Raw genomic sequence first — 26,177 nt, 5'->3', positions numbered from 1 at the left:
GGTCACTAGGAGGCTGATTTGTGTTAGCTCCTCGTGGTGGGGCCGAGCGTTGGGAGGTGGAGGAGCCCAGTGTTTACTGCAGCCTGTGACCTCAGGGAGGTCTGGCCTTCCCATCAGTGCTGAGTCACCAGCTGAACTGCCGCTGACATACTCTCCTGACTGTAAGGCCATCATGGTGCCCTCCCCTCAGCCCCCAGAGCCTCCGGAACAGACTCCTGGGAATTCAGCGGAGGTGCCAGGAAGTCCAGCGCGACCTCCTGGAAAGCCTCCCTCCCCACTATGGGGGATGTGCAGTGTGTCCTCCTTCCTCTTTGTCCCCTTTTCTGATGTTGTTACTCTCGTCCATCCAGTGGAGCTGTTGGACAGGACACAGCTTCTGTAACTGGAGGACTAGGATGAGGGGGGACCACGCACCACCTTGTCTGGGGCCTTGTGCAGGATACTCAGATTACCTCATTTCTCTCCCATCTGCCCCATGTCTCTAGATTTTTGATTATGTAGGGATCACAGAGGCAGAGAGAGAGAGAGAGAGAGTGGCCAGCCCAAGTGTGGTACCATCAAACTGTGTCTGGTGAGGTGACATCTTAAACCATCATCCCCAGGGAAGTTTGTAGCATGGGGCCCTTGCCACAGGTCAGGCTGCGTGCAGCCCTCACTTTTCCAGGACCCATTCATCCCCGCTCCTCATGCCTACTCTGAGAATGCCTGTGTGTGCATGCCACGTGTGCGTGTTTCACTGTGATGATCTTGGAGAGGTTTCAACATAAGGCCGTTCTCTGAATTCCTTTGGCTGTGTGTCGTAAGCTGAGGCTGGGCTGGGAGAGAGTTTGGGTGTTCCCTGTTCATGGATTTGGGTGGAAAGAGGACGGTCTGAGAAGCACGGAGCTGGTGGGAGACTGTTCTCAGTGGCCGCAGCACAAGTGTCTGGAGATCACGTGTTCTTGCTGGAGAGGATTCTTCTGGGAAGGCCTGTGAGTCAAGACCCCCGCAGTCCTCAGCTGGGTGACTCCACATGAGTCACTGCATTGCTTGATGTCCGACGAATAAGTGGAGATAATGTATTTTGCCTTCACCGGTCTCGAGGCGTGTGACCCTTTTGGGGGGAGGGTCAGCAGCGGGAAATGTGTCATCAACGTCTCCCTTTAATGCCCCTTCTCTTTTCCTGGAGTCCATGTCATACAGCACATCTGAGCAGCCTGACATTGGATTCTTGCTCTTATCTTGTTTTTCTTTTTCCTAATGGTTTTTTCCTTCTCAGTTGAATCATTCAGGGCTCTTGATGGTCTCTGAAGTGAGTTGAATTTTCCTAGCCTTTCATTCAAATTCTGGCTCCTTCCCATTTCCCCCTTCTGACCACCCTGTTCTCCAACCACATTCATCAGCTAACCATTCCCTGGACGCATCACCCACATTTCCACCCTTGCCCTTGCTTCTCCTCTGGTCTGGGTGCACCCACCACCCCCCACCCTTCGGATTTTACTTTCTCTTCTCATATAAGTCTGCGGAAACCCTGCCCAAGCCCCACCTGCTCCAGCCCCAGCCTCTCCTCCCATCTCTGAGCTGGCAGCCCTCTGTATACTTGTGACACCCTCCTACGGGGGCAGGGTCCTGGTTGTTGACTGTCGGCATCCTGTCTACCCTGCTTCCCCTCTGTGTCAGGATCATGTCTTTCACTTTGCCGTGCTTCCAGAGCTCAGAGCAGGCTATAGTATGTCTATAATATGTAACGGGTGTTTCTTGATGTTTGCCTGAGATAAGGATGAAACCAGGGCCCTTGGTTTTAGGGGACAGTGGGGGGAGGGGTGTGGAGAGAAGAAACCCAGTGCTAACTAGTCTCGTATCTTATCTGTATGGAGGTTTCCAATAACATTAATAAAAAAAAAAAATCCTGTGCTGATAATTTGAAAACCATTGCATCCCACTGTTATTATTTCCATGCCTAATGTGATAAACAGTGGGAAAAAATTAGGCCCACTTTTGAAAAATGTGCCTGGAGCACTGAGAAACCATCACGAAAGGAAGGATTTGGCTCAAAGAGTGGGCGTGTTACGCAGTCCCAGGAAAAAATTTCTGGCCTGTAAGAAAGGGACAAATGAATTGGCCAAGACCATCTAAATTCTAGAAGTTTGCATTTTGGATCACCTGAGGTCACAAGTGATGGAAACTCAGAAGTGAATCGTCCAAGCAGTTAGACTGGTCTCCTCTATGCAGGCCTTTGAGGCCCCCAGGTGTGGGTGTGAAGCCCCAGCCAGTGAAGCCTTGTTTGGATGCAAGAGATAGAATGGAGCGGGCCAGCTCACTAAGAGGGCGTGGATGGTGTGAGGCACGGGCAAAGGGGGCCTAGGGCAGCCGGCAGAGGCAGCACCTGACCAGGAAGAGGCTCCCTGGCTTGGTTGCTCACTCCAGGCCTACCCTACCTGCTGCTCTCTGCCTTGTCACCCGCTCTGTGTGCTCAAGGTGGCCACCAGCCCAGGGTCCATGGGCCCAGAGGTGCCAGAGCCTGTAGCCATCTGACCAGCTGCCACTCAGGTCACATTGTAGGAGGGAGACCCTAGGTTTGATTGGGTCCAGTCGGTGCTGAGTGGAGGGCAGGGGCCATAGGGGGCTCAGGAAGCACCACCAGGAAGTCTGGTTGCATAAGGCCAGGCATGGGAGCCCAGGCCACCTGGACAGGGGTTCCCAGGGGTTCTGAGCCCACAGTGTCCGTTGTGTGGGCACAGGGATGTGGCAGGGGGTATTTTCACTCTCAGAATCCATCAACAACCTCGAGGCTCTTGCTTCCTCTAGAGGCTGCAGCCTTGTTTCCTCGCTCTCAGTGTGGATTTTGCAGCATAGGATGGGGTCTGGTTAGCCGGTTTCTCAGCTTTGGCAATAGAGGAAGTCAGAACACGAGGCCTTCGTGCCCAGTGTGGTATCTAACATAAAAGGTCATGTCTGAAGTCAGCACGTAAGATGAAAATATATGTAATCAAAATGTCTGTGGAAAATCCTTAAAGTCACCCATAAGGTATGGGCCACCTACGTCTCTCAGCAAGCCCAACACAGCCAGTTTTCCCTCCAGCACAGAGCAGACCCTGTTTGTTGGCTGACAGCCAGGGGATGTGAGTGCTTTGCCTTCAGTGGCCATGCCTGATAAAAAATCTTTAAATGTTAGATCCATTCTTAGCTAGAGAACACCACAGGGAAATGCATGTTCTCTCTGAGGCATCTCATCCTAGGAATGTGGGGGAGTACCCCACAGCATACCATCTTCACCCTGCCCTCCCCTCCCTTCCTCCCTCTCCCTTCCTCCCTTTCTCTCTCTCACTCCCTTTCGCCCTCCCTACCTCCTTCCCGCTCTATTTCTCCCTTTCTTACTTTTTTCCTTTCTTTCTGTCAAGGATATATGGTTACATTGACTTCAGTTAGTTGCTCCTAGGATGGGATGTCACTGTAAAAGTACAGTCCCTCCGACCATCCCCCATTTGGCAATTAGGTATCTTTTCTCCACTCAGGGATAAGGTGCTCTCTGAAGCAGGAACAATGTCTTGTAGTTTGCACCATCTCCCCTGTACTCTCCCCAACCCAGGCACCCCCAGTCCCAGCCCTCTGCATGTACGACTTCCTGCTTCCGTGTGCCTTGGTTCACCGGTTGATTCTAGCCCTGCCATGCTTGGTTCCCCTACCTGAGAAGTGAACGTTAACTAAGGAGGGGAAAAGGTCAGTTCAGACAAAATACTGACCTGATTTTGAACAATTAGCTAACAATGGAAGGCTCAGCCTTCAGGTCATTTCCCTAAAAAGGAACAGATGGGCTAGATCAGTTGTCTTAAATTTGGCTATCCGTAAGAATCACTGGAGAGATTTGATTCAGTAGCCCAACAGGTCAAGAACCTGCATTTCTGACAGCTTGGCCACCGCTGCCATGTCCCCAACCCAGTGCTGATGCAGGACCTCTCTGCGCCATCACGGAAAGGGCCGTGACAGGAGAAACAGCCCCACGTCCTCAGCATGAACTGAGGGTAATACTCTTCTCCAGGGCCTGGTATGTAGGTTTGTTGTGAGGATGAAATGGCTTCACATTTGTGAAGCATTCAGAGCAGTGCCTGACACAAAGTACGTGCCATGTTTTTAAGTAATAATAATTTACTTGGTTAAAACCCCATGCTGGTTATTTGCCAGGACCCTCTACCCCTACATCTCTGAAACAAATGAAAACCACTTCTCAGACACAAGTGAAATCCTGAATGGAGACAGCTGGAAAACAAAATAAGTGTCAATGTTACTCTTCCTAATTTTAGCTGCCCTGGACCAGGCAAATATTTGGACCACATCTGCTGTCCTAGGCAGCTGGGCTGGAAAGACAGCCCCACAGACACAGGCTTCCATGGCTGTCCCTGACACATCCCCTCCCAGCACAGTTACTCTCCCCAGGACCCAGCTCACCCCTTCAGACAACCTCCCCACAGAGATCTCTGTCAGACCCCATCCCTAGTCTCTAGCAATCACACTACAGCTATCACTGTTTAAAATGATCAGATTTACATATACCTGTTTAGTTATGACGTCTTCCCAACTAGAACGTAAGCATCTCTGTCTCATTCTCTGCTTTTACCGCAGCACCCAGCACAGTGCTTGACACATAGTAGGTGCTCGGGAAATATTTGTGAACGCATGTACCACAACAGTGTCAGAACGTATGGAATTGAAGGGGGAAATACCACATGTTCTTTCTGTTTTGCTTGTCATCATCTTTCTCACTCTTGTTCCTGGGAGCTGGGAGCTGCTTCCTAAGGGCTGTGGGTCTGAGGGCAGCCTGTCCTTGTGGGAACCGCTATCCACCAGAAAAAGCCCTCTTCCGACTTTCCCTTGAAGGCTCTCAGCCTCAGCCTGATTGCTGGCTGGCAGGACATTTGCCTTAAAGTCTCAGCTAAGGTCAGCGGCACTGGCTGGTGCACGGACAACCCTTATTCTCAGAAGTACCTGCACACCCTACAAGGAAAGATAAAACCCAAGCCACCTGGGCTTCCCAGAGCACTTGGCAGGCTTTTCAACTTCCTTCTCTAGACTGTCAGGTATAAAATTGACTATTTTATGTACCCAGATGGAATAGGGGCCGGTCATCTCGGTAGCTCAAATCAGACAGAAAATTCTTAATTGGGCGGGGGGGTCACAGATGAATTTAGAATTTAAAACTAACCCAAGCTTTTGTAGTATTTCTCACCAAGACCGCTGCTGGCATGTGGGCTGGGATGCTACTTTGTGGTGTGGGACTTTCTCACACACTAGGACACTTAACATCCCTAGTCCTTGGGCAGCTAAATGCCAATAGCCTGGGAGTCAAAAAAGTGCCAAAGGGCATTTCCAGACACCCACTGGGGGTGATACTGCCCCATCTGAGAATTGCCAGTTAGGGGAGAGTGAATCCCCTCTTGTGCCTTATAATGTGCTGTTTTAGCATCATCCTGTTTGGGCATTTTTAAAATTTTTTATTTAAAGAAGTAACACAGTCTCTTTGTAGAAATATATTTTAGATAAAGCTGACACCTACTTCCCGTTTTAGTCCTTTCCCCACTTCCCTGAAGAAGCGAGGGGGACTGATATGGTTCCCATTCCTTTCCACATGTTTACATGCATGTGCAGAAACCTGTATGCAAGTGTAGGAGAGCCCTGGCATTTGTATACACACATCTCCTCTGCAGCTTGAGATTTTCACTCAGGAGCATGAGTTGAAGATCTCTGCATGTCAGAACGCGTTGAGATGCCTCCCCCTTTGTAGTGGCTCCTGGTATTTAACTGTGTGTCCATGGGCCTCTTAGCAGAGAGCAGCAAAGGAAATTACTACCCTGGACAAGGCGTCGCCTGTGGTCTGATCACAGAACCAGATTAGACAAAAGCTGAGGTCATTTTGAGTCATTGCCGCCAACCCCGCTGCTGTCCACAGAACGGAGTGGTGCCTTGACTTGAATTTGGAAGTAACATCTCTAAGCCTGGCTACTTCGGCTGCTGCATAAGCCCAGCCCTCTGAGTCTCCGGCACTGAAATGGATTCCTTTCCTTCCTCAGCCTCTAGTGTGCTGTTTTCTGGCAATAGGTTCTGATTTTAAGAGAGCAGTTTTGGTGATTGCCTTTGTCCCTCAACCAAGTGATGCATGAACAAGGATGTTTACTTTTATGGGTAATTATAGGTCTATGAAATGAGCACCTAATATCAGGCACTTTCATCTCTTATCTCTAGGCCCCAGAATGTCCTTCACAATAGGTATTAGTAGCTCATTTTTATAGGTGAGAAAACTGAGACCTAGAGAGGTTAGACAGTTTGCCCAAGCTGTTCAGTTATTGAGTGGAGAGCCAGAGTGCAAACCCAGGGCTTGCTCTCAGATAATCATATTATTTATTTAGTCAACAGTATTTATTGGATGTCTCTAATGTGCTGGAAATGGTACCCAGTAACAGAGTACAGCAGTGAACAAAGCAGTAAACAAAGAGGAGATCTCTGCCTTCATAGAGTTTACATTCTAGCCAGGGAGACAACTAAGAAGTAAACACACAAATATATACTGTAACTTAGGGGCCACTAAGTACTATGAATGAATTTAAAGCAGAATAAGGGGTCAGTGAGTTGCAGAAGGGGCTACTTCAGGAAGGGCATTGGATAAGGCCTCCCTGAGGTGGTGACATTCAAGCAGAGACCCAAACAAAGCAAAAGAGCAGACTGTGCTGAAATCTCAGGTGAACCAGGCTGTGATCAGTAGGTGCAAAGGCCCTGAGGTAGAGCACGCTGGGCATATTTAAGGCGCATCGGGAGGCCAGCAAGGCCAGACTGGAGTTAGTGAGGCAGAGAGACATGGAGCTCAGATCAGAGGGAAGCTGGGCCCTGATCACTTGAGCTTTTCTAGGCCATTGTTAGGACTTCGGACAGATTCTGAGTGCAATGAGAAGTCATTGGAGAGTTTTGAACAGGGGAGTGGTTTGATATGGCTTAAGTTTTTAGAGAATGTCCTGGCTCCTGTGTGAATAACGATTGTAAGCAAGGTGGAGCAGATTCAAGGACATTAGTTAGAAGTCCACTGTAGGAATCCCAGGAAGAGAAGATAGTGGCCTGGATCAGAGTGGTAAGCTGTGGAAAGAGTAAAAAGTGGTTGGATCAGGGGTACATGTTGAAGGTAGATCTGATAAGACTTTCGGATGAACTGAATGACCTTTATGGAGGAAGAAGAGCAGTTAAGAATGACTCCTAGGTTTTTGCCTGCGCATCTCATTGGAGATAGTACCGTTTACTGAAGTTAGAAAGCCTGGTATGGGGTGGGGGAGCAAGTTTGAGGAGGTGTGCAGAATCAAGAGTTCTGTTTTTGACCCATTACTGTTGTGATGGCTGTTAGACCTGCAATCGGAAGTGTTGAATCAGCAAATAGATCCGTCAGAATATAATCCATGCTAGTGATACATTAGGGAGTCACTGATGCATATACAGGTGTGGTGCTTCATGAGCTTACTGGGGACTGAGTAGAACTCTTTCTAGCTTATTACCTACTATGTGTAGCTCACAGTGCTTTGTGCTTGGAATACAGCAGCAAGCGAGACTGACGTGGTAATTATTCAAAGTGGCTTGCTCTAAACCCAGCATGCCACCAGGAATGGTCTTGACCTTTATTATTATTAAGGTCATTGAATGTTAGAGTGAAAGCAAACTTAGAGATGATCAAGTTCAAGCTTCCAACCTCTCTCCAATTTACAGCAGAGGAAACTGAGGCCTGGAGACATTAAGGACTTTGCTAAAATCTGTTCTTTAAAAGCTACTTACATTTTAGATTTTTTTAATGCATATGTCCATCCCAAATTGTTCATATTCTTTGTTTTTATTCATATTTACTTATACTCTAAGAAACAAAGTTGAAGTTGAGAAGAGAGTAAAAAAAAGATGTTTAAAGACTTTGCCTAAAAGACCTAAGAGTAATTCAGTTGAATTCAATAGATGTTTATTGAATGATCTACTGTGCTAGAGACTGTGGGGATAAAGGTGATTAAGAAGCATCCAAAGACAGCCCACAGGATGGGAGAAAATATTTGTAATTTATGTTTCTGATAAGGGACTTGTATCCTGAATGTGTAAAAACTCTTACAACTCAAAAATAAAAAGACAAACAGCCCAGTTAAAAGATTGGCAAAGGGAAAATGGGCAATTCATAGCATCCAAGATCCCAGTAGTGGGGCCAAGCTCCAGTGTAATCTTGTAACCTTCCTCAGAATTCCAGGCGGTTCCATCTAAGGAGCAGGGCATCAGAGGAGCTCTGGGCTTGGTATTAAGTCATAAAAGTCAGTGTGGCAGGAGCATCAGGGTGAAGACACAGGGCCCTTGGGAATTGTGATGACATGAGGTCAAAACATGAGCCAACCAGGCCGTAGGGCTGGACAACTCCCAGGAGTGGTGGGGGGTAAGATGGCAGAGGAGAAGGACTCTGAGCAAAGGGGGCCAAGCAGGTTGAATGCTTCTCCCTTGGTGGCCACGGATTCTGGAAGATGGCACCCAAGGCCACAGCATGCTTAGACTTCTTGTCCACACATGGTCTTCTTGTCCATAGCAGCAGAGGATGATGTCCTCCAACCCTGGTTGGTTGAAGATTCCAGGAGATGTAGGTCAAAGATTCTGGGGCCACTGCAGAGAAAGAAATGGACTGACTTCTTGAGCAACCACAGTGCAGCCAGGGCCAGGCAGATTTCAGAGTATGATCGTCCTTCTAGGTAAAGAATACTCGCAAAAGCTTTGCCTCAAACATAGTGCAGACTTGAGAAGGTTACATGGCTCGGATTCCCGTCAGTTGTCTCCTCTGTCTGTGTGCCCCAGCAACACGCTCCACTGTGTGAATTCCATGAAGGAGGCCAGTGAACCCTCTTGTCAGTGATTCTCAAACTTTTGCACCCAAGAACCTCTAATGGTAGAGGAGAGAAAACTTGGATCCTGGGAACTCTGGTGGACGTGGCTCTAACAATTTGCCCCGAAGCACAAAATCTACTTTAAGTGTCCCATTTACCTTAGGAACCCAGGTATTCTTTGATTCTAGTAATAGCAGGACAGGAGACCTTAAACGGTGGTCTGCTTTGGCTACGTTTTAGTCAGCTCTGTAATCGTTTTCCGTTGTTGCTGTAAAAATCACCACATACTTAGTGGCTTAAAACACAGACTTATTATCTGGGTCATAAGTCTGACATGGGTCCCACTGGGCAAAAGTCAAGGTGTCATCAGTAGAGCTGTGTTTCTTCCTGAAGGATCCAGAGAGCCCTCTCCCTGCCTTCTGCAGCTCTAGAATTTGGCCCCCTTCCTGGGCTTGGGGCCCTCGTCCTCCATCCTCAAAGCCAGCGGCGTGGTGTCCCCATGGCCCTTCCATAGCCACATCTCCCTCCCACTGACTACAGCTGGGACGGGCTCTCTGCTTTGAAAGACTCCTGTGATTACATTGTGCTCACCCAGCTAATCCAGCATAATCTCTCCATCTCAAGGTTCATGACCTTAATCACTTCTGCCAAGTCCCCTTTGCCACGTGAAGGAACATATTCACAAGTTCCAGGATTAGGATGTGGACATCTTTGGGAGGCTATTATTCTGCCTACTACAGTTGGTATGGCAAGAAGCCCTTGTGTCAATCCTAGGGAAGAAATAAAGGTAATTTCCCATCTTCCCGAGAGGGTAGCCAGGCCTGATGTATTTCTAGACACTTCTTGTCATCAAGGATCTAGACGATACTGTATATTGCCAAGGGTTAGCATCCCCCCCCCCCAATCATGATATGCTTCTGAGAACTTTTACAAAAGAAAGAAGCTGGACAAGACTGTATTTGGGTGGGTTGAAAAGATGAGGCAACCTCTCTGGATAGATGTTTGGCCTGGGAAGAAGCCCTTGTGGTTTCTGTGGGAAAGAAAGATGCAGTGGGGGAACAGAACATTAAAAAAAAAAAAAAGGCTTTGAGAGGGTTGGTCAGGGTCAGTCCTGGGAACACAGGTGTGGAGGGACCACAGGGCTGCCCTTGTGACTGAAACGCGTGGATCTGGACAGTGATACTGGACCACTTATGCTGGGAAGAGGTAAACTCAAGCCTATGGGGGATGCCAGGATGCAGGGGTGCAGGGATGTGAGCACTGAAGAAGGTGGAACTCTGCTTGGGCTACTGCTCTTCTGTCCCTTAATATCTGAAGTCAGGCAGACCTCATGCTGTGAGGGTAGAGTCTTCTTTTCCCAGCCCTATCTGCCTGCATTTGCAATACATAGTGCTTCTGTTTATTCAACTTCGACCTTATTTCGTGTGAACTAATTATCTTGGCCCTATTATGCAAGGAGAGTTTTCTTCCATCTCTTGCCGGATTCCATCTCTTAGCTTCCATGCATTGGCAATTACTTCTCCCTGAACTCAGAAGAGCTGTGTAAGGGTGTGGTGCGTGCGTGGGGGTGCGTGCATAGGTGTGTGTTGAGGGATGGAGACGTGGGAGGGTGAGAGCCCCCACCTCTCCTAAGTGCCTGTCCCTGTGCTTAACAGACAATAGGTTTCAAACATTAGTTCCCTTCCCTATACCTTCCTCACTTTTTCCAACCGCTTAGCTTCCCCCTAAACTCCAGAAATTTTTGTGACAACTGAAAACAGCCCCATGGAGTTCCCAAAGGCCTCCCAGGGGACAAGGTCACCGTCATGGAGAACTTGTGCTCAGAGTCTGTGAGCGGAAGGCAGTGCCTGTCCTCAGCAGGGGCTGGGATGGCAGTTTCTGGTTTACTGGGGCCCCTGTGTGGGAAGAAGTTTCCTGGAACAACCCCCAACTGGCAGCCAGTTCTCTAAATAGTGACTATGATTTCTTACCAGTTAAAGCAATCACCTCTTGAACTCCTGCTATTCACGCTTTGGTCATGTTCTGCCCAAGGAGGGTAGGGGGTGGGGCTCATCTTAGAGGTTCTCCATTCTGCCTGCCCATCAGAATCACAGGGATCTTAAAAATAGTGACACCCAGAGAATCTGATTTAACTGGCTTGTTAGTTCAGGCAGTCTAATGCTCCCGGTGACCAGCCAGCAATGCCAACCAGTTACCAGGAGACTGTGAATAACCTTGAGGCTGGGGTGGGAGTGAGGCTAGCAGCATTGAAATAAATGCTTCCCATTAGCTGGGGAAATTTCTTCATTAGCTCCTCCCCTTTCATTTATTCTACTCTTTCTCCCTTTCTCCCTTCTACCCATTTTTATTATAATGATTCAGAATTAATTGTACTGTCCCCTTTTGAACAAAAGAGAGCTATTATTCCATTGCAGCAAAGGGTGAGGATGAAAAAAACAGCACAGTCTACAGCTATTTAATGTTTTTATTTCCTCTTGGCTTGAAAGACTTGCAACGGAGCAGAGGGGAGTTGGGGTGAGACACTCAGACCCCGGGAAAATAGGAAATGAGTCAGTGTCCAGTCTGGCCCAGCCTGGCCCACTCCATGTAGACAGCTATCAGACTTTCTAGAAAGCACAGGCTGAAGGCATCTCTCAAACTCTCCGGGTTTCCTTTATGGTTTAATGCTCACATCTGAAGGAGACGAAGACTCAAGGCTTCTCCACACACCCCGTAGATTTCAGAATCTCTGAAAGAAGGCACTGTCTACTGTGAAGGTTTTAATCTGCCGTCTGCCAGGAGGAAATTAGTGTGGGAAAACAGCCAGCTCGGCGCTTCCACTACTAGCTTTTATACAGGAAGAATCAAAGAGCTAGTCTTCATTTTTTGCGAAGCCCAGGTTTCAGAATATTATTCTTTTATAGTCTCCTGAAATTTACCAACGAATTTTAAACTCAGGCAGTGTTGGTTTAAAAGCCATACACAGTCTGTGAGTTGCAGCATTTATGCCATTGTGGAAACTGTGGTTGTGTATCTTAGACTACATGCCCCTAGTGTTAGGATTAGAGATAAAATGAGAGGAAGGAAATCATTTTCACTTCTAAAGGCTGGTTGATGTGTTTCTTGATTTAAAAAAAAAAACAAACGTGGTTTAATTGATAGCTATATTAGCAATAGTTTATGGCTCATTTGAACCTGATCTTAACCAATTAAGATAGACCTGGCTCAACTGGCCAAGATTATGGCTCCAATTTAATCTGAGTGCAAACAGAGCTGTAGAGGCTTACGTACACATGTTCATATTATACATGGACACTTGCATAGTTAACCTAAGGAAAGTCCATACTGTATTTAATACTATGTACATGTTGTACAGGTCTTGGGCCCATTGGTTTCAGGTCCATTCCTCACCTTCCCCTGTTCTGCTCTGTGTCTCAGGGGGGCTGGCCATTGCAGAGTTTTCCCAGGCTGCCAGGTCACCTGGGTTCCAGCCGGGCTCAGCCAGTGAGAAGCACTGGACTGGGGGAAGGGAAAGGCCAGGATGTCTCTCTCCCAGGAAGCCTTCTGCCCTTCTATGATTTCTGACAGTGGCTGTAGCAAGGCTCCAGACCCTGCCACAAAGGCCAGCTGTGGTTCCATCTGCCATCAGCGACCCCAGCCACTGAGCCCTGGTAACACCATCTCCTCTGATTTTTCCAGGCTTGGAAGTGACTTCCCACTGTCACTAATCTAAACTTATCAGATCATCCATCAACTATGTAACCAACTCCCTGCATTAAATTCCCTCTGTTATGAATATGTGTAGTAATTTCTGTTGTTCTGGTTAGATCCTGATAACCAGACTGATAACATATGTCATGCTAAAATGTATTTTTCTTTAACATGGATTAACTGTTAGCAAATTCTCTAATTAGGATTGTGGTTACCAATCTGTTGTTGTCTATAATTATTTGTTTGAAGGGCAGTTCATAATCTATTAAAGTTATTACTTGCCACTAAATTTTTTAAAAGCTTAAATTTCAAAAATGGTTGTAAATTCTACCATCTTGAGCTTCAAAGCAGAAGCCTAATTTTACTCAATGCATTCCTATGCTACATGTAATGGAAATCGTGCATCATAAGTCAACGAATGATTTTTATTCGTAATAGAACCACTTCTATTTTGTATTTTGCAGAAATAGCTCACATTCATTCTTGAGCTAATATGCATACTGACTTCCAGCAATAGCATCATGCAGGAATGATCTGGTAATAGTTACAGTAAAGGAAATACTCATAATAACTACTTTGAAACTGGGAAGTAATTCATGTCTCCCTCTTTAAGTGATTTATCTTTATCATTACTTGCAGTATCTTTCCTGAACCTTTGCCTAAAATGCTCTCTCCTGCTGACTGCAAATTCAGATGGACTGTATCGTTCCAGGAGGGGAATGCATTAGTAGACTATCTTCTAAGATCCCTCCCTCAACTATAGCAAGTCACTTAGGCTACCAATTCCTTTCCTCCCTCCCTCCCTCCTCTTGCTTAAAGGACCCTACAAGTAAAAGAAAAGCAAGTAAAAGGGACAGAATTTCAAACATGGAACCTGGCACTGTGTCTGTCAAGAGAGTATATGGATGTCTGATTAAAGATGGCAGATTAAGCATGCTTGATTTTATCCTCGCCAAAACCCCACTAAAATGGTAATATGACATTTAAAAAGTGATAAATACCCAGTAATAGCAGAGGGACTCTCAGCAGATAAGAGATTTCAAAGAATTTCTGGAGAGTAGACAGTGGGTAAGGAGTGATGGCAGAAGAAAGAGAACAGAGGCAACTAAACTTATATTACATGAGTGGGAGGCTGAAGGAGGGTAGAACAGAACTTGGGACACTAGGAAATTCATAAATATCAGCTGAGTGAGTGATAGGGCTGAAACTATGGTGACTGATAAAATGGCTCAGGGAAGCAGTTGGCCTCCCACCCCACGTGGCAGTCAAATAGGCTCTGCATCACCCCACCCAATAAAAAACAACAGTCTTGTTCTCCTCTCTACAAAATGTAATGACCCCAAAGATAAGACCCTAACATGCAGGGATTTTTGAGTTCCCTAACTGGGGCTCTGCCAAGTAATCATAGTAAAAGCAATAGAAGCAGGAAATAGTTAGATAGCACTGTAACATATACATCATTAATTCATTTAATGTTCACAGCAACTCTAGGAGAAACTGAAGAACAGAGTGATTACTAAGTAGCCTAAGATCACACAGCAAGTAACTGGCAGAACTAGATCACCACAAGGTAAAGGCCCAACTAATAAGCCTCATCTACGTGCAAAAAAAAAGTACCAATGAGCATCTTACTGCCTCAGTCTGAAGTAGAAACAACCGAGGATGACCAGATACTTGACAAAAGGCCGCAACATGAAAGATAGATAAAAATAAACACAAGAGTGACCAAGAGGAAAGAGTAAAGACTCGAACCAGAAAAGAAGAAAGAAACTTCCAATTACTATCCTCAGGGAAATCTGAAAAGATATTGCATCATAAAAGAACAGGATGCAATGGAAAAGAAATTATCAAAGAAGTGTAAATAGCACCTGGAAATTAAAAACACATTTATAGTAAAAAAAATTCAACGGAAACATTAGGATGTAAATTCAAAGAAATCTCCCAGAGAAAGGACAAAGAGATGGAAATCGTAAGAGAAAAAAGTCTTAGAGGGCTAATCCAGGATATCCCACACCTGACTAATAGAAGTTACAAGAAAGAAAAATTGGATAATGGGAAATACAAGGTGTTTCCCAGAGGTGAAAGACATGAGTCTCCTAGACATTTAATCATTAAATTTATACATTGAGGATACATAAAAAGTCCTCTGTGACATTTGTAATCTGTTCTGCGGCTAAAACCAAGTCTTCAGTGCTCTCTCAATAGCCTAGGAGTTGAAAAGGAATAACAGGGTCTACGTTATTGTGACCATGAAAATACTGTGTGCCATTAGGCTAGTCATCACTCTATTTTGCATCCCTTACCTCAGCTCAGACAAACCAAAGAACCCTCCTCCAACCCACACCCGTTAGAAGAAGGAAAAAAGGAAGGAATTCTAGAAACTTCTCATTGAATGTCTTCACTTATGTTGCTGAACAGAGAGCAGAAATTGACATTGGAACTCAGGGTGGAAAACTGAGAACCAATCACCTGCCACAGCAATAGCTATTTCACTAAAGAGAGAACAGCCATTCCTGTGCATGTCTGCCTCTCGCAGTGGATTTTAGAAACCTTGTCACTCATTGTTGAAGTCTGCACCTTCATCAGTTGTCTGACTCCAGGGACGCTCAGTTGCAGAACAACATGGTCGTCAGCCAACTTCTGCAGTTGGCTGCATGACTACCTTATGAAGTCAGCACTTGGGTACCTGGTCTTAAGTTTCCCAAGTTTCTACAACCCAGACCCTCCTGATTGGACTTGTCAATTTCCTAAGTCAATAATCCCTTCACTCTCCTTTACCAATAGTGTGGATTGAGTCGCATCAAAGTATAAAAACCTCTTTAGAAGTTCTATGCACAATACATACAACACTTGCATCTCAAAGTCAGCTTTATTTTTAATATGGAAATGAATATATGTATGTATATGCATGACTGGGATATTGTGCTGTACACCAGAACTTGACACATTGTAATTGATGGTACTTCAATTTTTTAAAAAGTCAACTTTTTAAAATACTATAAGCATCATTACAGAGAAATCATTACTAAAGCAGAGACTTTCTAACATTTGGCATCTCCCATGGGAGATGCCTGCTAATCCTCCTTCAACTCTGCCCTCATCATGTAATTCCCATTCTGGAAACTCAAGCACCTCATATCTGAACTCTGCTGCCCAGCATTGAAAGCCATCCACAATCTGGTCGCACCCTCCTAATCTAACTCTTCCTGTTCCCTATTACTCCCAATGTGCATCATCTCCCTGACAACCAGGCAGTGAGCATCCTCACCTCTGTTCCTTTTCTAGCCAACTGGAATCAGGAAATTGAATGGGGCAAGGGTTTCCTCCCAGAACCCCTCCTCCGGGAAGACTTCCCTGACTTATCCAGTCCTGTGGCTCTCTGGGCACCCCTTGTTTTACCTACCAGCTTGGCCCCATTGTGCACTTCACGGCCCATAGTCTAGATCCAGGAAACTGGTTCCTTCCTCCTGGAAGGACCCATATCTTTTACTTCTCTGTATCTGCAGAGTTCCTATCACATTGCCAGTTTGTGTAGTGGGTGTTACTTGAAAACTCGGAGTCAAAGGAAATAAATCCCTTTGCCTGGGGACTCACAGTTCATCCAGGTTTTCCCCAGTTGTTCCTCTCAGGCACTGGGAGAGTTTCCAGTGTCGTCAAGATCTAGGTCTAAGCTAGTGGCTCCAATTCCTTGTCTCATTTTCATGATTCTTCTTGAAGATCCTATTTCTATCTTTTTTAAAAATGGAGAATAGACCACTTGAGACGATCCTAAGAACTCATGTTTCCACCAAATTAATATATGCATGTTATAAATGAAACTATACATGTTGTTTAGATAAGAGAGAGTATCTAAGGGTTGAAGATTATAATCAGAGGAAGGAGTTAAGGAAGCTCTGCCCAAAAGGCAAGAACCTCTTGGCTAATGATCCAATCAAGATGTCAGCATCCAGGAAAACTCATGCAGATGGACACCCTGGAATGTCTGCACCAGCTTTTATATCCCCTGGGTGAGCCACAGCCGTCCCCTACCTCCCCAGGAGAACTTCCAAAACCAGCAGGAATAACAGCAAAAAAACTATATTGAGAAGCAATGCTCAGAGGCATATGGTGACAAATTTCCCCAGGAGATAAGGGTAGTTGAGGGGATCTAAGACCCCACCAACACCACCTACTTTGGAGAGGGGGGATTGGAAGTAAAGCAGTATGAATGGAGGCTGGCCAGAAGTTAAGGGAAGGCAAAGGATCCAGCTGGTTTCAGCAGCTCCTGTGATTCTGTACAAGTCACAGTGAGGAGGGTGCTGAGAAATGGCGAGTTAACATAGAAGAACCCGGCTCCCTCCACAGACTGCTGGTCTTGATTGCCACGATGGCCGTATTACATACAAAGTTTACTGCACAGGTGCTATTGAGAATTTACTAAATTAAAATTAGAGCAACAGGACATTAAAACCCACTTGCAGAAGAACAGGGGAAAAAAAAAAAAAAGGCAAGATCCCCTCTATTCCAAGGAGGAATTCCATAGATTGCATTACAGAGAGAAACGTGGGTGACAGGTGAGAATCGCTCCACAATGCCCAGGTGCAGAGGATGCCGCATTGTTGTATTTCTTTAAAATCAGATTAAACTTGGTTTCATATTTCTCACTCTCCAAGGTTGGGGAAGAATCTAATATTATGATGACTGGGTCTCCTGGGCTCTCATTGGCCCAGGAAAGTGGGGGCATCCTGATTTGTAGGCCACGCCAGGTGCCACAGTTACCACTGCTCCTCTGCTACCCCATGTGCTGGCCTTTTCTGGCACGCAGGGAGAACCTGGGAGGACCATGGAGAGGCTTCTTGGCGCTGTATCCTCTCCACTGGCCACGGGTTATCCCCGGGATAACCTAGCCAGGCTCTCAGAGCAGGATTATGGAGTGTCCAGCCACCATAGGCTTTCAAGTAACCTCTCACGTCAGTTCCTGCAGGGATGGTGGGACACAGACCCCCTACAGCCCCAGAAGCCTGCACCCACTGCCCCTACACACGTGCCTGCACGCGGGCACGCACACGTGCACATGCGCGTAAAGACACCTCCATCTCAGGGAAGCCACCCATAAGGCTGGGCCAAATTTCCCTCCTTTAAAAGCAGCAACTATTTCCGCCATCCTGAATTTTCTTCTTAACAAGACTGGTTTCCATTCAAAGATCAGAGTGAAGGGGCCTTAACCTGGGGCCTAGAAACCTCTCTGGGTAAGACTTCAAAGCACAAAGGGCTATTTCTTTTTCCCCTGAGGAAGGGAAAGGCCAGAACTTAAAACTCAAGGCCGACAAGAAAACTACCCTATTGTTCCTTTTTTGCTGATAAGGGCACAGCAGTAAAAAGGATAAGACAGCGATTAACTTCGCCATCCCTCTCTGTTTCCTGGGTGAACACTGAGCATGTGGTGTGTGTGTTTGCGTGTGTGGTGGAGGTGGGGGTATGGTGGCTAAAAGCATTAACACAGGGGATCTGGACCCCTGATGGAATCTCCAAGGCAGCTTAGCAGAGAAGCCAGGAAAGAAACCCGAGCCACATGTCTGCAAGCATTAACTGTAGCAGGTGCCAATGTGTCCTGTGACCATTTGAAATGAGGAAATGGCAATTTGCAAAGATTTCCTGACGGCTGGTGTGAGGAACAGGACTGCTGGTCTAGTGGCCGGGGTTGGGGGGAGGCAGGAGGGCCTGTAGACCCTACAGTCCGCTCACAAAGCTCTACAGTCTGTTCGGGGGCTGAGCCTGAGGGGACGCCTTTCCCTAACTCATCAAATGTGTTACAGGACTGATGTGTCCCTATTTAGGAAGGACAGTGGGATGAGGGAAAATACCAGGCTCAGGAAAAGCCTGTGTATTTGGTGGAATGTAAAGATGATAAAACTCTACACCAAAACCCAACTCACATTAAAGCAGGGAAACAAACAGCAGGGAAGTGAAAATCATTCATAACTGACCCTTGAACAGGGGGAGTTATGCAGGAGGAAATCAGGACGCAGTAGCTCCCCATCCTCCCCTCCCCTCCCCCGCCCTCCCTGCAGAGCTAGGCAGTTGGCCATGCACCATGTTAAGAAGAAGCCCGGTAATATGGCTAATATCAGTCCAGGCGGAAAAAAAAAAAAAAAAGGAGAATTTTTAAATTCTTACTTAAAGAGATAGTTAGGTAGCACGGCCTATAGGAGATCCTGATCCTGAGCTGAGCTCTCTACAAAAGTGTCCTCTCAAATGTCAGAGAGATATTAAAGATACACACCATGCAGTGCAGTGTGGGTTAATGCCCTGTTGTCATGGGCCATCTTAGCTCCTTGGAGCCCCCAGTACTGAGCATCCTAAACTTCTGGGAACGCACAGGAGATCCTTATTTTTGATCTGAAGAGAGATTCACAGTTTACTAAATTAAAAAAAGCAAGTTGCAAAGTAACCCACCTTTTGTACAACAAGCAAAGTGAAAAGAATCCTCTGTGTGTGGACTGATGCTTGTCCTGGTGAGCACATGGAGAAGCGGAGGAACAGCCTAAGTATTACCATGGGAAACTGGCATTTTTGTAAGTCGAAAATGATCTAAAACAGGCATTTTAATATAGTACCAGCTAATAAACCACCAAGGATGTTAACATTGATTATACAGAGTGATAGAAAGCCTTTTATTATATTGCTTTTAATTATAACCATGTATTGCTCCTGAATTTTTTGCAATTCTGATAAAAAAACATTTTAAAAGAGATGAAAGAAAGCACCTAGCTTGAGCCATCAAAAGCCATGAATAAGCTTCAAGTCCTTGTTTATGTGTCAATTATATCTCAGGAAAGCTGGGGGAGAAAAAGCTACAAATTCTTGGGAGGGTCACACCATTTCTCTAATCCACCTCATCACTATTGACATTTGGGGCTGGATAATTCTTTGTTGGGGTGGGGAACTGTTCTGTGTGTTGTAGGATGGTTAGCAGCATCCCTGGCTTCTTTGTATTCATGACAGCAGCATCCCAACCCTGGCCAAATGACAGCCAGAAATGTTTACAGGCGTTGCCAAATGTTCCCTGGGGGGCAGAATTGCCCCCGTTGGGAACACTTCTCTAGTCCTCAATTTCTCGTCAATGAAGGGAAACCTTGAGCCAAGTCCTCACCACGCTCCCTTGAAGCACCAACATTCTCTGATTCTATCAGTACGGAATCTTACGTGCTTTCCAGAAGCTATTTTCCTCCAGAGCCACTAGAGGGAGCACTCTGCAATACAAAGGACAAAACACAGCCCTCGGGGAACTTGTTTTCCCTCCTTGGTGGACTTTGCTGTCTCTGTTCCCAATGCCCCCAGCCTTTAATAAATAGCCTTTGATGTGGAGAGTGATAACCCTTAACCACAAGGCATGAAGAGCTATTTGTCTTGTGCTTTGTGCCATAAAAGTCGTTGTTTTTAGATATGGTGGAAGAGTGCAAAATGTTCTTTGCTTTTTCAACATTCTTTGTGAGGCAGTTAGATGAATCACATCACTAAAAAGAAGTTATGCATCTCCATGAAGAAAGTCTGTGGGACAACTAGGCTGAGAGGTGGAAGATCTAGTTTTCTTCCTGATCCTGCCACTTCTAGGCTGTGTGATGTTGGCCAAGTCTCTTAACCTTTCTGGTTACATATAATAGAGCTGAGATAGGCTGAGAAGTTGAGTTACGTGCTTGAGGTTACATACTGAGTGAAAGGATGGTCAAGGTTGGATTTGGATCTAAGCTGTTGACTTCATGGGATAGTTGTGAGAATCAAATGAGATGGAGTAGGTGAGAAAGTTTTGAAAAATCAAAAACCCCACACAAGTTCAAGGTGTTGATTTGCAGCTATTGTGGGAGTGAGAGAAGGTGATGGCTGAGAGGTAGCATGGTGGGGGGTGGGCAGGGAGGGAACCAGGTTAAGGTATGTCCACACAGGTAACAGAAGATATTCCTCCATCGACGTGTTAAATTACAGGAAACGGTCTCAATGTCCCCAAATCCTTTACTAATGATGGAACATAAGGTTTCAATCCCCATCAAAATGGACAGGCCACTTGGAGGGGTGTTATTTTACTCCCTTATGAGATATTTAAACACCTTAATGAAAATGAGAGGTCTACCTCCAATACTGCTTTTTTAAATTGAAGTATAGTCGGTTACAGTGTGTCAATTTCTGGTGTACAGAATAATGTCCCAGTCATGCATATATATACATATATTTGTTTTCATATTTTTTTCATTGAAGGTTATTACAAGATACTGAATAGAGTTCCCTGTGCTATACAGAAGAAATTTGTTTTTTATCTATTTTTTATATATAGTGGTTAACATTTGCAAATCTCAACACTGTTTTTTAAACTTTTTAAAAATCTTGAACCATAGTAAGAAATATGTTTCACAGAGAGACCCAGCTCACACACATATAAAACTAAAACAAATGTCTTACTTGTAATACACTTGGATTTTTTCTATTCTGTTTTCTTTTATTCTGTCACTTGAAACCATTGCTGGTTGTGACCCAATAGGTAGTGGGTCCTGACATGCAATTTTAAAACCAATGTTCTAGGAATTTTTGTGGGAGGAGAGGAGGAAAGCTGGGTCCTGGTGCTGGGTGAGGGAGGAAACAGGAGCTGTGCCTCTCAAGCATTCCTCAGAGCCTCAAAGATGAACTTTTTACACTTTTCTGGGGGCTGATTCTTTGAGGAATGATTCAGGAGGAAGGAAAAAAAAGCAACAGTCCCAGATTCACCTAAATGAGTGAGGATGGGCCACTGGGCAGTGGGCTCCAGGCTGGATTCTGAGAGGTCCTCAGCTAGACCCACCCTATTGACATCAAATACAGGTGGGCATGACGGAACCACCACCACAATGAAAACTAAAACCCCTGCATTTAGTGAGCCCTTATTACACGTCAGACATTTCACTAAGCACCTGATACGAGTGATGGGATGTAAATGAAGTTCAAGTGCTCCCTGCGTTTCCTTTCTTCCTGCCCACTAAGAGGCATTCTGGCTTTGCCTATCCAGTTTCTTTCCTTGCCCCATCCAGAAGGAGAACTGGACAGAAGTAGAAGGACTGGAGGAACGTTGGTTAGGGCTGGAGAAAAAGCTTTGTAGGGACCCTGGGAGAAAGATGGAGGGTGGGGCTGAAGCTGTGGGATATAAGGGGCTTGGATAGGAAGGGAAAAGGGATGTTAATAACAATTGCAGGGGGCTCTGGATGATGTTTGAGAAATGCAAGTACTGAATACCAATTCATCTGAAGTTGCTTTTCGGTGACTGGACTGGGTTTCTCAGACTGACACCACCCTGAGACTGGCCCATGTGGGTCAAGGTCTCATAAGGTTATGTATGCATTATTTTATTTAATCTGCATTACAAACCCAGGAGGTGGTATTTTTTTTCAGATTAGAAAAGGAGGCTGATATATACTAAGTAACCTTAGAGTCATATAGCTAATACATATGGAAAAATTCTCCCCAAATTGATCTGTAGATAGAACACAATCTCCATCGAAATCCCAGCTGGATTTTTTTTGCAGAAATTGAGAAGATAATCCTAAAAACTATATGGAAATTCAAGGGATCCAGAATAGCTAAAATAACCTTGAAAAAGAACAAAAGTTGGTAGACTCATACCTCTAAGTTTCCAAACAGTAATCAAACAGAAGCAACAGTAATCCAAACAGTGTGCTGCTGGCTTAAGAACAGACGTCTAGATCAATGGACTAGAATTAAGAATCCAGAAGTAAACTAGTATTTATTAGTTTTTAGGTCAGTTGATTTTTTAAAATTTTTAATTGAAATATAGTCTAAAATTTACAATGTTGTGTTAGTTTCTGGTGTACAGCAAAGTGATTCAATTTTACATATATATACACGCACATACACACACATATATATCCTTTTTCATGTTCTTTTCCATTATGGTTTATGATAGGATATTGAATATAGGTCCCTGTGCTATACAGTAGGACTTTATTTATCTATTTTATATTTAGTAGTTTGTATCTGCTAATCTCAAACTCCTACTTCCACTTCCACTTTGGTAACTGTAAGTTTGCTTTCTACATCTGTGAGTCTGTTTCTGTTTTGTAAATAAGTTCATGTGTATCAGATCTTAGATTCCATATACAAGGGATATCATATGGTATTTGGCTTTCTCTTTTGGACTTACTTCACTTAGTATGATAATCCCTTGGTCCATCCATGTTGCTGCAAATGGCATTATTTCATTCTTTTTATAGCTGAGTAGTATTCCACTGTGTGTGTGTATATAGTCAGTTGATTTTTGACAAAGGGGACAAGACAATTCATAAAGGGAAAGGACAGACTATTTTTTAAATAACCTTCTAATTTTAGATTAGTTTTAGATATACAGAATTCTTGTGAGAATAGTCTTTTCAACAAATGGTTCTGGGACAACTGGCTACCTACATGAAAAGAATGAATTTAGATCCCTATCTTACGTAAAAATTAACTTAGTGTGGATCATAGACCTAAATGTAAGAACTAAAACTATAAAACTCTTAGAAAACTCAGGTGTAAACTTTATGACCTGGGTTTCACAATGGTTTCTCAGACATGACACCAAAAGCACAAATGATAAAAAAGAAGATCGATAAGTTAGACTTCATCAAAATTAAAATTTTTTCTCCTTTAAGAACATGAAATGGCAGCTACAGACAGGGAGATGTATTTGTATCCAGAATATATATAAAGACCCTCTACAACTCAGAAATAAAAAGACAATTTAATTTAAAAATGAGTAAGGTATTTGAATAGACATTTCTCAAAGAAGATACATAAATGGCCAATAAGTTCATGAAAAGATGCTCAACATTACTAGTCACTAGGGAAATGCAAGTTAAAACTGAAATGAAATACTACGTCACATCCACTAGGATGGCTAGGCTCCGAAAGATGGACAGTAAGATTGTTGGTGAGGCTGTGGAGAAATCAGAACTCTCACACATCACTGACGGGAATGTGAAATGGTGCAGCACTTTGGAAAACAGTTTGGCAGTCCCTCAAAATGTTAAACATGGAGTCACCTTGTGACCCAGCAATTACACCCAAGATACATGAAAACATATGTCCACACAAAAACTTGTACTCGAATGTTCATGGCAACATTATTCATAACATCCAAAAATGAAAACAATTCAAATGTGTATCAGCTGATGTATGGATAGACAAAATGTGGAATAGCCACACAATGGAATATTATTTGGCATAAAAATGAATGAAGTACTGATATATTCTACAACGTGGATGGACCTTGAGAACATTATGCTAAATGAAAGAAGCCAGACACAAACGACCACATATTATGTGACTCCATTTATACAGAATGTCCAGAAGAGGCAAATCTACAGAGACAGAGAGATTAATGTTTGCCTAGGACTGGCGGGGAGGGAGCAAGTGAACTTAAAACATTTTCCTCAGCCCAAGGTCAGGCTCTGTGTGGACGCTGACAGGGACCCTCGTCAGCTGTTGCTGCTCCCTTGATCAAAAACATGTGGCTTTCTCTGCCAGTGGGCACAAGGTTTCTTTGGGGGGTGATAAAAGTGTTCTAAATTTAGGTTATGGATCACATAATTCTGCAAGTATACTAAAATCCACTGAATTGTATACTGTAAGTGGGTTAACTTTATGGGGTATAAATTATACCATAATAATAAATTGTTTTTTTTTAAGTGATGGAGATGAGAGAAAATGGAAGCAGAAAGTATAGACAGGTTTTCCAAGTCTTTGTTTTTGTTTTTTAATTTCCAGTATATAACTGCATCTGTTGTACCAAAGAGGAGTGTTCTCCAGATGACGCAGAAGTTAGGGTGTCACCGTACTTACATCTCTGTGCCCCCAGATGTTTTGCCCAATTCTCTGATTTTATCCTCCCTGTTAGAATCAACCCCAGAGCATTCAATGAAGGAGCTGTGTGTCACTTAAGCTTACTCATTTCTCCTTCTTTACTTTTCTTTTCACATTATCTTGGTCCCACAAGGTAGACTGAAAAACAATCACCTCTGTTCATCTTATTAAAGACATAAATACCTGTGTCTGTGAAGCAAGCAAGTCCTCAGAGCCTTTGGGGAAACAGCAGGGAGGTGCCTAGAGGCATTTTCTGCGGAGAGAAGAAAAGAATCAACAAGCTGTTGCCAAAAAAGCCTGGAACTTAAAGCATGTCCCTCAGGCCCAAGGTCAGGCTCTGTATGGACGTTGACAGGGACCCTGGTCCGTTGTTGCTGCTCCCTTGATTAAAAGCATGTGGCTTTCTCTCTTCTGAAACTCACCTCTGCTTAATTCCACCTGCCTGGGGAGTCAGACCGCACAGCACAAGTGTAATTCCTCAGAGTGGCAACTGGCAGAGGTCCCAGGAACAAGGTAATGACACAAGGTCCCCAACGATCAGAGGCATTGACTTTCTGAGCCCAGGAGAGGGATCCCGTGACCGACACCCCGCCCCACAGTGGGAAGGAGAGCGGTGGAGTGGCATTATTGAGGAGGCCACCAACACCTCCTGGCCACTGCCACCAGGGACTGGAAATTCCTGGCTTTTGTCTTCCTCTTGGAATCAGACATTTACCCTGGGAGACCATGGAAAAGTACAAACCACAGAATCATAAACCATAGAGGGAAGAAGGTAACTCCAAGGTCGTTCTTAGCCGGGGCCCGGACACCCCCGTAAACAAGTGTTCTTCTTGTGCCAACCCTCCTCACTTTGGTGTGAACACAGCCACTGGTGGGACTCTCGCTCCGTCCCAGAAAAGCAGCTGATTCCTGGTACGGTGGTGCTCAGGGCAGTGACTGCCATTGTCAGGTCCAGCTCTGTCTCCTGTCACCTCCAGCCCCTCCTGGGGCTTTGAAACCACATGGTAGTTCCAGCTCCTTCTCCAGGGCTCAGAGTCTTGGAGAATGCCCTCTTTCTTCCTTGCCTGTGGTCTTCTTGTCTGCCTCAGACTCGTGCCTTCAGTTACACTGACCCTCCCACCTACACCCACGGGGCCAGGGGGCAATAAAGACAAGTCTGGCCTCGGCTCCTCTGAGCTGCTCTGTCCACTGTGCTCTCAGCCCCTGCATCCACCACACGCCGCCAGACCTCCCTAGCATTGTCTTCAGGGTCCAGCTCCTCGCCTCCACTTGGACATGACCGGACTTACCCTCCTGGCCCCTCTGGGCATCCCAGCAAGCCTCAGACGTGGTACTGACCCATCAGGAAAGCATGAGGCCTACTCCTCTACACAGATCATCCCTAATTGCTCCACGATTTCCTTATAGGATTTGGTTTCAAGCCCCATCATTGCCATCATTTCCCTTCACCTGGACAAGCCGCTCTTGGTCAGTATTCATTCATTTGCTCAGCCACTCAGCGTCATAGTTGAGAACACAAGATTTGAGATCAGACGATCCAGACTCTGCCACTAGCTAGCTGTGAGACTTCCGAAAAATGTCTTAATCTCTCTGAGCACCTCATCTATAGAACTGGGAATAATAATCATACCTACCTCACAGCTTTCTTATGATAACAATAAATGAAATCATCTTTGTAAAACCCTTAGCACTGAGGCTCCGACATTCACCATAGCATTTAATACATGTTCTCTACTATTTTATTTTAAAATTACCTTTCATTTATTCACCGTGCAT

At 45.0% G+C, this 26,177-nt stretch overlaps 1 protein-coding gene and 1 long non-coding RNA gene across 8 annotated transcripts in view; one reads left to right on the top strand and one right to left on the bottom strand.

Moving 5' to 3' along the window:
* ZBTB38 (zinc finger and BTB domain containing 38) overlaps nucleotides 1-26,177 on the top strand; it is a 113,851-nt gene that overhangs the window by 14,144 nt on the left and 73,530 nt on the right. Inside the window, exon 4 of one of the 7 annotated variants that reach the window (XR_012509247.1) lies at nucleotides 14,025-14,746. The exons of 5 other annotated variants lie outside the window; for them this stretch is intronic. The gene's annotated coding sequence lies outside the window, so the exon portion shown is untranslated. Of the gene's footprint in view, nucleotides 1-821; nucleotides 972-14,024; nucleotides 14,747-26,177 lie in introns of those variants that run through there. One more of the 7 variants, XM_045514711.2, reaches the window with a different exon arrangement.
* LOC123616092 (uncharacterized) lies at nucleotides 6,745-26,170 on the bottom strand. The gene is made up of 3 exons (XR_006723949.2): nucleotides 24,824-26,170; nucleotides 24,585-24,654; nucleotides 6,745-8,634 (listed from the first exon to the last, which is right to left on the bottom strand). It is a non-coding gene; the product is annotated as an uncharacterized LOC123616092 (long non-coding RNA).

Source organism: Camelus bactrianus, chromosome 1 (genome assembly GCF_048773025.1).
Source record: "Camelus bactrianus isolate YW-2024 breed Bactrian camel chromosome 1, ASM4877302v1, whole genome shotgun sequence".
NCBI lineage: Eukaryota > Metazoa > Chordata > Mammalia > Artiodactyla > Camelidae > Camelus > Camelus bactrianus.
This window is presented reverse-complemented; position numbering and strand designations above follow the sequence as displayed.